The 15,366-nt window shown below is 40.3% G+C and overlaps 1 protein-coding gene across 4 annotated transcripts in view; it reads right to left on the reverse strand.

The window, feature by feature from the left end:
* Nucleotides 1–15,366, reverse strand: part of KANK1 (KN motif and ankyrin repeat domains 1) — a 237,957-nt gene that overhangs the window by 201,065 nt on the left and 21,526 nt on the right. The window contains exon 2 of one of the 4 annotated variants that reach the window (XM_023213206.1): nucleotides 2,595–2,757. The exons of the other annotated variants lie outside the window; for them this stretch is intronic. The gene's annotated coding sequence lies outside the window, so the exon portion shown is untranslated. The remainder of the gene's footprint in view (nucleotides 1–2,594; nucleotides 2,758–15,366) is intronic. 4 annotated transcript variants of the gene reach the window in all.

The raw sequence follows: 15,366 nt of genomic DNA on the forward strand, positions 1-15,366 counted from the left end.
GTTGCCCAGGCTGGATTGCAATGGTGTGATCTTGACTCACTGCAACCTCCAACTCCTGGGTTCGAGCCATTCTCCCGCCTCAGCCTTCCGAGTAGCTGGGATTACAGGCGCCCGCTACCATGCCCAGCTAATTTTTTTTTGTAGTTTTAGTAGAGACAGGGTTTCACCATGTTGGCCAGGCTGGTCTCGAACTCCTGTCCTCAAGTTATCTGCCCACCCCGGCCTCCCAAAGTGCTGAGATTACAAGCGTGAGCCACTGCGCCCAGTCTCAATGTTCTCAAAATACATTATATTGTATAGAAAAATTAATAAATAGGTTGGGTGACAAGTTAACTTGTTACCTTTAACAGTTTATCACTTTCCTCCCACTTTTATTAAGGTTATAATTAAAAAATAAAAACTGTATATATTTACAATGTACATGGTTTGATGTACATAGACTTTGTGAAATTAAATCTAGCTAATTAACATATCCACCTCACACTTATTTGTGCTGAGAACATTTAAGAGCTAATCTCTTAGTAATTTCCAAGTACACATTAACTACAGTCACCACACTGTACAACAGATCTCCAGAACATATTTATCCTAACTGAAACTTTTTACCTTTAACCAACATCTTCCCAAGTACCCCTAATCTCCCACACCCTGACAACCACCATTCCACTCTCTGCTTCTGCGAGAGTTTGACTTTCTTGGATGCCACATACAAGTGAGAAAATGCAGTATTTGTCTTTCTGTGTCTGGCTATTTCATTTATGAATAGGTTCATCTATATTGTTGCAAATGACAGGATTTCTTCTTTTTTAAGGCTGAAGAGTATTCCATTGTACACATATACCATATTTTCTTTACCCATTCATCTACTGATGAACACTTCCATCGTCTCCATTATCTTGACTATTGTGAATCATGCTGCGAGGGACACAGGCGTACAGGTATCTCTTTGATTTCAGTTCCTTTGGATATATACCCAGAAGTAGGATTGGTGGATCATACAGAAGTTCAGTTTTTATATTCTGCGGAACTTCCATACTCACACTATTTTCCATATTGGTTGTACTAACATTCTCATCAACAGTCTAAGAGGGTCCCTTTATCTCACATTTTCCCAACACACTTGTTACCTTTTGCCTTTGATAATACCCATTCTAGTAGATGTGAGGTGGTATCTCACTGTGATTTTGTATTTTTTAGCAGAGACGAGGTTTTGCCATGTGGCTAGGCCAGTCTTGAACTCCTGACCTCAAGTGATCTGCCTGCCTCGGCCTCCCAAAGTGCCGGGATTACAGGCATGAGCTACTGCACCCGGCCGCTCACTGTGGCTTTAATATGCATTTCCCTGATTAGTTACATTGAGCACCTTTTCATACATCTGTTGGTCATTCGTATGTCTTCTATTGAGAAATGTCTATTAAGGTCCTTTATTCATTTTTTAATCAGATTATTTGTTTTCTTGCTATCGAGTTGTATGGGTTGCTTGTATATTTCAGATATTACCCCCTTATCAGATGTATGGTCTGCAAACACTTTATCCCATTCTGTAGGCTGTCTCTTCATTCTATTGTGTGTTTCCTTTTCTATGCAGCATTTTTTTTTAGTTTAACACAATCCCATTTGTCTATGTTTGCTTCTGTTGTACTTTTGAGGTCATATCCAAAATATCACTGCCCAGACTAATGTCAAGAAGCTTTTTCTCTGTGTGTTCTTCAAGTAGTTTTGTACTTTTGGATCTTACTAAGTCTTTAGTCCATTCTGCAGTCAAATCCTCTACCCCTGAGCCATGCCCCTCAATCTTTAGTCCATTTTGAGTTGATTTTTGTACACGGTGTGAGAAAGGGGTTTAATTTTTCTGAATGTGGATGTCCAGTTTTTCCAACACCATTTATTGAAGAGACTCTTTCCTCCATTGTGTGTTCTTGGCAACTTTGTCAAAGAGCCACCGACTGTAAATACGAATTATTTCTGGGGTCTCTATTCTGTTCCATTGGTCTATATGTCTATTTTTATGCTATTATTATGCTGTTTCGATGACAGCTTTTTAGTATATTTTGAAGTCAATAGTATGATGCCTCCGGGGTTTTTTTGGGTTTTCAACAAACCAAAACTTAAGAGATGCAGCAAAAGCAGTACTACAAGGAAGTTTACAGCAATAAACTCCTATATTAAGGAGGAAAGATCTCAAATAAATTTAACTTTACACGTCAAGGAATTAGAAAAAGAACAGCCCAAAGTCAGCAGAAGGAAAAAAATGAATATCACAGCAAAAATAAATGGAGACTAGAAAAACAATAGAAAAGATTAATAAAACCAAGAGTTTTCTGAAAAGATAAAATTGACAAATTTTATCAATTTTAGCTGAACTAAAAAAAAGACAAAATTATAAATGAAAGATGAGACATTACAATTGATACCACAGAAATACAAATGATTATAAGAGACTACTATAGACAAATATACGCCGACAAATTAGATAACCTAGAAGAAATGGATAAATTCCTGGAAACATACAACTTATGCCAAGGCTGAATACAGAAATAGAAAATCTGAAGAGACCAATAGTAAGTAAGGAGATTGAATCAGAAATCAAAAACCTCTCAACAAAGAATATTATTCCAGGACATCATGGCTTCACTGGTGAATTTTACCAAACATTTAAAGAGAAGAATTAACACCAACCCTTCTCAAACTCTTTCCCACAACTGAAGAGGAGTGAATCAACCCTTCCAAACTCATTTTACAAGGCTAGCAAGGAAACTACAAGAAAATAAAATTATGGGTCAATATCCTTGATGGCTATAGAAGCAAAAATCCTCAATATAACACTAGCAAACCAAATTCAACAGCACATTAAAAGGATCATACACCATGAACAAGTGGAACTTGTCCCTGGGATGCAAAGATGGTTCAACATATGTAAATTAATTAAAATTAACACCACATTAACAAAATGAAGGATAAAAATCATGTGATCATCTCAATAGATGGATAAAAATCATTTGAAAGAATTCAATATCCTTTCATGATAAAAACTCTCAACAGATTAGGTATAAAGAATGGACCTCAACATAATAAAGGCCACATATGGCATGCCCATAGCTAATATACTCAGTGGTAAAAAGCTGAACGCCTTTCCTCTAAGATCAGAAGCAAAACAGGAGGCCCACTCTTATCACTTCTATTCAATATAGTACTAGAAGTTTTAGCCAGAGCTATTAGGCAAGAAAAATACAACACATCAAAAATGGAAAGCAAGAAGTTAATCTGTCTCTGTTTGCAGATGATATAATCTTATATATAGAAAATCTTCAGAACTTCACCAAAAAATTGTTAGAATAAATGCAGTAAAGTTGTAGGATACTAAAATCAACATATAAAAATCAGTAGCGTTTCTATTATATATACTAATAATGAACTATCTAAAAAACAAAGAAAATGATTTCATTTACAATAGCATCAAGAAAGAATAAGGCCAGGTGCAATGGCTCACACCTGTAATCCTAGCACTTTGGGAAGCCGATGCAGAAGGACTGCTTGAGTCCAGGAGTTTAAGACCAGCCTGGGCAACAGAGAGAGATGTCTCTACAAAAAAATTTTAAAATGAGCCAGACATGGTGGCACACACTTGTAGTCACAGTTACTTGGGAGGCTGAGGCAAGAGGATCACTTGAGCCCAGGAGTTCAATGCTGCAGTGAGCTGTGATCGCACCACTGCACTCTAGCCCAGGCAACACAGCAAGACCCTGTCTCAAAAAAAAAAGAAAGAATGAATGAATGAAGTACTAAGTAATAAATTTAACCGAGGAGGTGAAAGATCTGTGTGCTGAAAACTATAAAACATCGCAGAAAGAAACTCAAGATATAAATAAATGGAAAGATATCCTGTATTAATGGATTGGAAGAATTAACACTGTTAAAATGTTCATACTCCCCCAAGTGACCTACAGATTTAATACTATTCCTATCAAAATGCCAATGTAATTTTTTACAGAAGAAAAAAATTCTAAAATTTGTATGGAACTACAAAACGCCCCGAATAGCCAAAGCAATCTTGAGCAAAAAATGTACATGACATGTAAAAACTGGAAAGTTTTAAGCCAGGCATGACGGTTCTTGTCTATAATCCCAGCACTTAGGGAGGCCAAGGCAGATGGATTGCTTGAGGCCAGGAGTTCAAGACCAGTCAGGCCAACATGGTGAAATCCTGTCGCTACCAAAAATACAAATATTAGCCAGGTGTGGTGGCTTATGCCTGTAATTCCAGCTACTTGGGAGGCTGAATCAGAAGAATTGCTTGAACCCAGGAGGTGAGGTTGGGAGTTTGAGACCAGCCTGGCCAACATGGTGAAACCCCATCTCTACTAAAAATACAAAACAATTAGCCGGGCGTGGTGGCCGGTGCCTGTAACCCCAGCTGCTTGGGAGGCTGAGGCAGGAGAATCACTTGAACCCGGGAGGTAGAGGTTGCAGTGAGCTGAGACTGTGCCACTGTACTCCAGCCTAGGCAACACAGCAAGACTGTCTCAAAAAATAAATAAATAAAACAAACACACACACAAAAAAGGAAAATTTTCAAACAAAAACTTTTACAGGTGTCATTTATGAAGTACTTACTATGCTAAATGTCTAACAAATATGTTGTCAATTGACCCTTATAACCATCCTCTGAAAGACAATCATTATTTCCGTATTACAAATAGGAAAAACGGAGGCTCCGATCCAATCAGAGACAGAATTCAACCCCAAATCTGACTCCTTCCTTATGTTCTAAGCTGACTCTCAAACAAATAACTAAGTAAACAACAGCTTTTGCTAGATAGCACCATGCTGCTGAAACCCACCTGTTTGAAAGAACCTCTGCAAGTATCTATAATTAAGTTAGGACTGTTCCAACTTGAACTAGTTGCTGTCAGTTTAGTTTTAAAAATTACTCCAGCCTGAGGCAGAATGTGCATCTTAGGAACCTCAAAATTGTTTTGTCAATCATGGAGAAACTTTTACTGAAATGCTATAAATGCTTTTCTTTTTCTCTTCTTCCTGGAGAACTGAGAACAATTCGGAAATGTGTAAGATGTCTGCCCCTCCTTTATGCAACTTTTTACAAAAAATAGGGTCCTAAGATAGAGGACCTTGCACACAATCTCCTGTTCAGCTGCCTGAGAAGGCACTACTGAGCACTTACTGCATCCCCAATTTTTTGCAACACAATCTTTCTCAAATACAACCATCCTAAGTTGGGCACTGTTATTAACTCTTTTTTTTTTTTTTTTTTTTTTTTTTTTTTTACAGACGAGAAAGCAGGGGTTGAGAGAAGTCCAGAGCTTGTGTTCTTTCCGCTCTCCCAACCATGCTGATTCTGCCACAGCTCTACCATCTGCTTACCAGCACTGCCCTCAATAGCTCTGCTCCAAGACAATAAAAGGATGAATAGCTAATAAGAGAGAGGGGAATCAACAGTAAATAGATGTTTGAGCCTACTCAGGGCAACTTGTTGTGTTGAGTGAGAAAACAAAAGGATGGACCCTATCCTCAAAGAAATTAAATCCACGAATAGTGTTAAACACATGAAAACAAGTAAAATAGAAAACATTCCTTTCTCAATCAAGAGTTCTCCACCTCAGCACTGCCGACATTCTACAGCTCTCTGTTGTGGGCTGTTCTGGGCATCTCTGGCCTCTACTCCCTAAGATGTCAGTAGCACCCCTGCCCAAAATCATGGCAATCAAAAATGTCTCGGAACACTGCCAAATGCCCCTGGGGGGCAAAAATCAATCTCCCACCCCCACCTGTTGAGAATCACTGCTCTGAATGACACAGGTGTTGAAATATACCTATTATTATTATTTCAGGTTATTCCAGGGCTTCATCTTAGGTGCAAGCTTTCAGAGTTCTTTTTCAACATACGAATCAATCAAGATTTATAATCTCAAGAGAAAAAAGGGCCCCCCAAATTACTTGTTTATCAAAGACATTAGCAACACTTGAGAGACAATTATCCCAAACCTGTGGCTTGTTGAAAAATCAATTTACCCCATCCATGCTTTGATCTTCTAGCAAATTATTTTCTGAGACAAGATTTAACTTGTGAGGGCCTGACAGGCTAACCAGCTGTCAGACAGGAACCAGCATCAAATTCCAAGTGTCGAGTGGAGAGGGGGCTTCTCGTCCTCCCCAAGGGAACCCTGCTCAGTAACATACCAAATGTCACAGAGGGGTCCAATTTTCCCACGAAAGAGCAGAGGTGCAAGCATCAGCACAGCTTAGCTTTGTTTTCAAAGGAAAAAGGGTCCTTTAGGAGGTGATTTAATTTTATATTTCAGTATTTCCGTTATGAAAGCGTTCTTGTTTTAGTTCTTAATTTCACCATAAGCAAGACAGTCACAACTCAAGTGATCTCCTTGCTTCTCTCTCGCTTCCTTACTCTAAAAGAGACAAGGAGGTAGCTTCCAGTCTTCCAAAAGCTCTTGTTCATCTCACGCCTGACCTGCAAGGTGTGTGCTGCCATCCAGGTGAAACAGATGCACCCTGAATAAAATGCTTGATTAGAAACCACACACTTTACCTAAAGGGGTACCGACTGTGAACTAAGACAGATAATGGTATTGTGTTTACACCTTATTGTGTGTGGCAGGCAGAAAAATGCACCCCCCAAAGGTGTCCAACTTCTAATCCCCAAACCTGTGAATATGTTACATTCATGGCAAAAGTCATTGTGCAGATGGCATTAAGGACTTTGGGATGGAGAGATTTTCCTGAATTATCTAGATGGACCCAACCTAACGAGTCTTTTAAAAAAGTCTTTTCTCTCTGTGGTCAAAGACAGAAAGGTGGGATCACAGAAGAGGAGCCAGAAGAAACGTCAGGCGTAAAAGGGACTAAACTTGCCACTGGTGGCTTTGAAGATGAAGGAAGGGGTCACAAGCCAAGGAATACAGGTGACCTCTAGAAGCTGCAGCAGTAGGGAAATAGATTCTCTTCTAAAACCTTCAGAAGGAACTGGTCCTGCTGACTCCTTGATTTTATTCCATTCTGTGCTTTTGTGTATTTTTTTTTTTTGTTTTTTGTTTTTTTTTTTTGAGACAGTCTTGCTCTGTTGCCCAAGTTGGAGTGCAGTGGCACAATCTCAGCTCACTGCAAACTCTTGCCTTCCGGGTTCAAGTGATTCTCTTGCCTCAGCTTCCCGAGTAGCTGGGATTACAGGTGACTGCAACCACGTCTCACTATTTTTTTTGTATTTTTAGTAGAGACAGTTTCACTATGTTAGCTAGGCTGGTCTTGAACTCCTGACCTCAAGTGATCCGTCCACCTCAGCCTCCTAAAGTGCTGGGATTACAGATGTGAGCCACCACGCCCCACACGTGTGCTGTTTTAAGCATGAAATTTGTAGGTTTTATTACAGCAGGAATAGAAAACTAACAGACTTCAGTACCTGGAAGTAGGGTGCTGCTACAACAAATGCCAAAAAATGTGGAAGTGCCTTTGGAATTGGGTAGTGAAGGAGCCTGGAAGAATTCTGAGGAACGTGGTAGGAAAGGTTTATGTTGCCTTAAACAGACCTGTTAATAGAAATATAAACAATAAAGACTGCTTGTGAGGACTCAGAAGACTGCTTGTGAGGAGCATGGTAGAGAGAACATAAATAGCCTCAGAGAATACCTCAACTGTCAAAAACACAGGAAATCACAAATACCATGATTCTACAGCCCATTTGCTGCCTACTGTGCACCAAGCAAGTGGAGCCCCAAAGTGGGCAAAGGCCCTAACACTCAGGGACAACTCTGTCACCCAGCAGGTGTACTGTATTGTCTGTCTCACTTCACGCCAAGAGTAAAGCCATTTTCCTTGCATGTTACTAATTTCCTAGCCCTGTGACCTGGGGCGGACCACCCCTGTGAACATCACTCGGGGATGATCGTAGTACCTGTGAGGTCACACGTGAAAACTCACAGTACAGTGCCCAGTAAACAGTGGGCACTAAAAATGTGAGCAATTTCTCTACCTGGAGAGAAAGAAGGCTGGGCAGGAATAGATCCTTCCTTTCTCCCACAGGAAAGCTCCTGAGGACTCTTCCCCCAGCGAAGACTTAGGGCTTCTGCATAAGGGAAGGAAACAGAGGCAAATGTAGGGAATCCTCAGGAAGCCACATAAATCAAAGGCAAGGTTCGGGGACCTAATGGGGTTATTCCAAAAGCAAGGGACATAGGTACTGAGGTCTGAAGAAACTGCCCTCAGCAACAGAGAAAGAAAAAAAGGAGGCTGCGTTGTTTCTTTGGGTGACTCTATTGCTGGAAATTTGCCCACTGCAGTCTGAGAACACTGGGCAGAGTTACTGTGCCACTGCCAGTGCCAACTTGGACAGGAAGTGATGCGGCCAATCCCACGGTTGTGAGGCCAGCAGGAGGGGCAAAGGGGACATCCTCAAAGAAAGACATCATTTTAAATTCTCTGGCCTGGCTTCTTACCTCAGCTTCCCCTCGCCCCAACCCACTCATCTCCATCCATGGAATTACAAAACACAACTCAAATTAAAAGACTAATTGTTCCTACATGGCCAAAGTTTTACAGAAACACAGAATTTTCTACTTAAGATGAATAAACAGCTTTCTTATTGTAAACATGTTTTAGTGTTGGTGCTTTTATCAAGTTTCTGGGAGAAGCCATCAGAGGAAGAAAAAAGGCACTAGAAACATCTGATCCTTTCTGTCTTTTTACATCTGTACCCTTGACTATAAATTACAGTAATTCATTCCCCAGGATGAACAGTCAATAGTTAAATGTCAGCCAGTAGGCTGCTGCCTAACTAAGAGGGGAAAAATCACCCTAGGAGTGATCAAGATAAAACTAAGAGGCAAATAATTAAATAATTCTCTGTTGGTATTTTAAAGACGTATGTCTGCCAACACGGTCCACATTTTTTGCTTGAGAGTGGCATTTTCCCCTTTTCTTTCAAGAAAATCTCCTTAGTGCCTGCTGAGAAGATATCACATCTTACATCACTTTCTATTGATAGTGAAATCCACAGCCTCCCCAGCAATGTGATTAAGGCACAAACTTTTGAGACCAAAGCACATGTACCCAACTGAGCACAATAATGTTTTCAAAAAAAGAACAAGTTTCAAAAGTTCTTCTAACAATTCCATTGTTCAGGATTCACAAGCTGGAAGAACGTACATTTCTGCATTTTCTGAATTTCCACAAGTTGGGTCAGTCTAAAGGCTCATTCTTCACACTCCCACAAACTATTTATTACTCTATGCCCTTTCCAAGTAAATCAAGACAGGCAGTTATCAAAGCAGATGCATTATTTGGGTCCAGCAGAAAACAGAAATGGTTCTGCCCACCCCTTTCTCCCAATCTGCAAGCCTCTGTTCATCCCTGTGAATAAAAATGCAGAATGACAAAAAGGCTGGGTGACTTACATTATTCTCCTTATCTCAACACAAATGTGAAATCTGGGAGTGTCAGCTAGTCAATCTCCAGGTCCTCCTAAAAGATAATGTGCCTGGTGGTTTTGTTTTGCTTTTCACAAACATGGAAAAGGGGAGACATGGCTTAGAGGCAACTACATAATGAACTTAGCAGCCGAAAACAAATTTCAGCCTACTTTCAGAAGATGAAAAACAACACATAATGCATAGAAACTGTTCAAAGCTCCCATGACCTTTGCATCTGTCTCACTCTATCAGGAACTAGAAATGCCACCTCAGTTTTGACATACTGGGCCTCCAAAAAACAGCCCTCATCCTTGGCTTCTCACCCAGCAGCACCACCTTCAAACTAGGACAGTCCAGATACCAGAATATGATCCAGTAAAACCTATTCAGGATTCAGATAAGTCAAATAAAGATCAGATGGTCTTAAGAGTGTTTTGGAGGAGGGGAAAATATACAAATAATTTTCCATTTTCTATTTAGACTGTGCCTGCCACTTTAAATGCATTATGCGTTACCTCATCGGTCCCCCACAAAGAGCCCAGTGATAAACTTTCTCTATGTCCATTTTTCAGATGGAGAAACAGGCTTAGAAAGGTTAAACATGCCTAAAGTCACAAACTGGCAAATCTAAACTCTGCACCCACACTAATGCTCTTAACCTAGGCTTAATATCTATGATATACGGTGATCAGCAACAGATTCTAAAAACAGCTATGACCCCTCCAAATCGCCCTTAGGGTTCAAATGAATTTTACTGAAAAAATTAATGATTATCTCCTTTTTTTAACAACCTTTGTTCAACACTTCACACACGCAGCTTTGCCTCTGACTGGCAATAAGTCACAATATCTCCATGGCACCTGCTTCAAAGCAATGCGAATATTCAAAAGTGCTTTCCTCTTCAAAGACATCACTGCAGGACAAAATCCAATTCGAAAACTGTTCCGACCAGCAACATTGTGCCAGAGATGCCCCATTATCTTCGGCAAAACACCCAGCCTCCAAGCACAGCCACCTCCCTGCTTGCTCCTGCAGCTGTGTACACAAGGTTTATTATACTCAAATGGCCAGCTTTGCTTTCTTGCCAAGAGATAAGAAAAACAAGGTTGAGACCCTACTGCTGGTATGAAAATCTTCGATTCACACTCCAGAAATCTGGAAATGCACTTCCACATAATAAACTCAAGCAGTTTTACCCACTTCCAAGATGTTTCAAAAACAGTGATAAAGGCTGTATTTTATTCCCAGGGTAAGGCTTAAGCGGCAAATAAGATGCTCAAGCCAAGTAGCTTGGTGAAGACTTTCGTATAAGGAATGTTAAGTTTCTGAGTATCAACTATATATCTAAATTTAAAAATAACACAATTAGAACGTAGAATGGTTGTTACCAGGGGCTGGAGGGAGTGGAGGGAAATGGGGAGTTAAGGATTGAATGGGGGCACAGTTTCTATTTAAGAAGATGAAAGAGTTCCGGAGATGGATGGTGATGATGGCTGCACAACAATGTAAACATACTTAACATCACTGAACTATACACTCAAAATGATTGAAATGGTTAAAAAAAGAAGAAAAAAAAAAAAGAGGCTTGAGGCAGGAGAATTGCTTGAACCCAGGAGGCAGAGGTTGCGGTGAGGCGAGATTGTGCCATTGCACTCCAGCCTGGGCAACAAGAGCGAAACTCTGTCTCAAAAAAAAAAAAAAAGGATGAATGCTCTCAAATTCCTTTTAAATCTGTATACACTGTTATGTCTAAGTGGGGACCAAGTCCTCTTTAGAGTCATCCAAGAAAAGGACTGACCACCGGGGCTCAGAGTGGCCCACAGATGATTTTACAGTCTAGTCTATAATATCTCTGTGTTTGTGCTCATGTCCAATGTTTTACATTAATTATCCTATAGGAAAAAAACAAGTTGCTGAAATTCCTCACTCATGTGCATGCTGCTTGGAGGCCAGGTGGATGTCTCAGGTGAGCATCTAGACAAAAGTTCTCTTCTCTCTTGGTATCACAATATAACACAACAACAATCTAGCCCACACACACACAACACACACACATAGAAGCAGCCACCTTTTTTCCCAATATATGGGCTATTGCAGAGTAACACTGAGGACATACGCCACAAGGCATTTTATTCTGCCACAGTTCAGAATAAAATGGTCTCTGGTTCACCACAGTCTCTTTTCTTCACCTTAGGCAAATAAAGCCTTTCCACAGAAAGAAAATCACTGATGCTGCTGTATTCCAGATAACTACTGATGCTGTATTTTCATCACCTGAGACTGGACCGCAAGTCGCATCTCAAATGACAGAGAGTCCCCACAATCAAATCTCTTTATCCAACTCTCAAACTGAGTTTGGCTTTGCAATTGTTGACCTATTTAATTGCTTTTTCTCTTCCTCAAGTCTGCATGTTCTGATTTGTAAGCCGATCTTGATCCCAAATTAAGTACTACCTTATTTTTTCTTTTTTGAGACAGGGTCTCACTCTGTCACCCAGGATGGAGTGTAGGGGTACAATTACAGCTCACTGCAGCCTCAACCTCCTGGGTTCAAGCGACCCTCACACCTCAGTCTCCTGAGTAGCTGGGACTACAGGCACGTACCACCACATCTGGCTAATTTATTTTTTATAGAGGGAAGGTTCTTGCTTTGTTGACCAGGCTGTTCTCAAACTCCTGGCCTCAAGAGATCCTCCTGCATGGACTTCCCAAAGTCCTGGGATTATAGGCATGACCCACCACACCCAGCCAATTAAGTACTTCTCACCACTGTTTTAGCATCTGTCTCCCCCTCATTGGAGGGATTTAAAAAAAAAAAAAAGGAAGCAAATCTTGTGTTAGAAAACTCTGACCTTTACCAGCCTGGGTCCCTAAACATTTTTTTGAGTTACATAAAATATGACTCGTTTCCTTTAAAGTTTGCATAATTCATTTTTTAAAATTATTTTATTTTATTGAGATGTTGTCTCACTTTGTCACCCAGGATGGAGTGCAGTGGCACAATCATGGCTCACTGCAGCCTCAGCCTCCCAAGTAGTTGGAACTACAGGCATGCCCCACCACGTCCGGCTAATTTTGTATTTTTCATAGAGACAGAGTTTCATCATGTTGTCCAGTCTGGTCTTGAACTCCTGGGCTCAAGCACTCCACCCTCCTGGGCCTCCCAAAGTGCTAGGATTACAGGCATGAGCCACCACTCCCAGCCACATAATTCATTTTTAAATGCCACTACAAAACTGACAGTTAACATCAACAATAAAATATTTAATGCAAGCCCAATCCTCCCTAATGCAAACATATTCTGAACAATTAGAATAGTGTCACAACTAAAACATGAATAGCTCAACACCACAGAGCTAGGCAGAGCAACGCAACAGAAGTCAAGAAACAGACACACAGGTATGTGGGATTTAGTCAGAGGGAAAATGGACTATTAATAAATGATTGGGAAAATCAGTAGCCATCTGGGAAAAAAGTGAACTGGGATCCATATGTACTAAAATAAATTCAATATGGATAAATAATTTAAATATAAAAATACTGAAACTACAGTAGTTCCAAAAGAAACCCTGGACATTTGAAAAATAATAATTTTAAGATGGGGAACTCCTTTTTCTCTTCATGACATTAAATCCAAAGACTTTAAAATAAGCTGCTGATAAATTCATTTACATGGAAAAATGTAATATAACCTGAGCCAAAAGATGAACAAACTGCAAACAACTCCAATTCTTATCACATGAGGGGCTTATTTCCCTTAGGTATAATGTAATACAACTTGGTAACAGCCCAATGGCAAAGGATATGAACAGTTCACAGAAAGATAAATACAAACATCTTTTACAAATTTGTGAAAATATGCTCATTTTCCTAAGAGAAATGCAAATTAAAACCAGATGAGACACCACTTTTTACTCAACAGATTGGCAAAGATTAAGAAACGTCATAACATACTGTGCCGGCAAGGATATAAGGAAACAGGTACTTTCATACCTTGCCTGTGACAGCATATGTTAGCACAGCTTCCATGAAAGGCAGTTAGAGTAGTATCTGTGACAAGTACAAACGCACATATCCTTTCACCTGGTAATTACACATTCATCACACATGGCACTATCACCTGTGAGCATAATAGTACATGTACAAAGTTACCCCTTGCAGCACTGTTGGATGTAGCAAAATCAATAGGAAACCGATTAAACAAAATAAGGAGTTAAAATAATACTATGCTGCCATTTAAAATGATTTTTTTAAAAAAAACCCATACTTCCATATGGAGCAGTCTGAAGACATATGGTTTTAAGAAAAAAAGATGCATAACAATATATAAAGTCTATTATCATCTGTGATTTAACAGGGAGAGAGAATATGATCATACACACACACTTTTAAAAATATATATGAGGCTGGGCATGGTGGCACACGCCTGTAATCCCAGCACTCTGGGAGGCCAAGGCGAGCGGATCATGAGGTCAAGAGATTGAGACCATCCTGGCCAACATGGTGAAAACCCGTCTCTACTGAAAATACAAAAATTAGCTGGGCATGGTGGCACCACTGCTCATGGTGGTCAGGAGTTCGAGATCAGCCTGGCCAAAATAGTGAAACCCTCTCTCTACCAAAAATACATAATTAGCCGGGTGTGCTGGCACCTGTCTGTAATCCCAGCTACTTGGGGGGCTGAGGCAGGAGAATCATTTCAACCTGGGTGGTGGAGGCTGCAGTGAGCCGAGATCCCACCACTGCACTCCAGCCTGGGCAACAAGAGTGAAACTCCATCTCAAAAAAAAAAAAACAAAAAAAAAGACCAGAGACAAAAAGAAACCACAAGGAAGGAGGATACCACAGTATCCAGGGAAGAGAACGTACAGAATGGCCTGGACTCTTCAGAAGGGATGCCTTCAGGAAGAAAGGATGAATGGACAGCCACCCTGAGGTGTGCAAACACACAGAGAGCAGGGTTAGGCTTCAGTTTGGGAGTAAGTCAGTGACAGGTACTTAAAACAAGCACTCAAAACAATTATTAACTCTGGGTGGGCAAAAGCTATATGAGGAAGGAAATGTCATTTAAATTACATGTCTTGGCTGTGAATTATTTCCAGTAAAAATAATACTATAAATATTATATATTAACCAAATAAAAATCATATTAATATTAGAGCGGGAGAAGAGAGGTGTTGGGGGAAGTCATAAGAGTTTATCTTCATCTTCCAGTGTGAGGAAAGTAAATATCCAAAACTGAATTTAAAAAAATCAAGAACTGACATGGTAAGAATGCTTTCTCAAGGTACCGTCATTTCCACAGGTCTAAAGCAGTCAAATATCAGCATTTTCTTATCGCTCAACCTCAGAAGATAGATGAGAGATTCCTCTGAGGAGAGGGAATCAGGTGGGAAAAGCAGGGCAGACAGCTACTGTTTTCATGGATGGTTTTGTAGAACAACTTGACTTTTTGAAGTGTGAGAAGACACGTATATAAAACATTGCTAAATTTTTTCATTTAAAGAATTTTTTGTAATTTTTATTTTTTTGTACAGAGAGGGTCTTGCTAGGTTGTGCAGACTGGTCTTGAACTCACGGCCTCAAGCAATCCTCCAGCCCCAGCCTCCCAAAGTGTTGGAATTACAGGCATGAGCCACCGCACCCAGCCTTAAAATCTGTCCTAGAGCCAATATTCAAGTGTTTTTCCCATATGAGAACCAATGATGGTCTTATGTGTGCTGCTCCCATAACAAAAGTCATATTTCAAATCACATCTAAGACAGTCTAAGACTTCTAGGTCGACCACTGCTGGTGCTGCCCACCAGCTCCCACCTGTGAGCTGGGGAACAGTCATTGCTCTGCCATCCCATTCGCTGGGAGAAATGCCTGAGAGACAGCACCAGAATCACACTCCTTGAAGACTTCAGGATTTTGCAGGTTTCTCATTAGC

The sequence above is a fragment of the Piliocolobus tephrosceles genome, chromosome 14 (genome assembly GCF_002776525.5).
Source record: "Piliocolobus tephrosceles isolate RC106 chromosome 14, ASM277652v3, whole genome shotgun sequence".
In the NCBI taxonomy this organism is placed as follows: Eukaryota; Metazoa; Chordata; class Mammalia; order Primates; family Cercopithecidae; genus Piliocolobus; species Piliocolobus tephrosceles.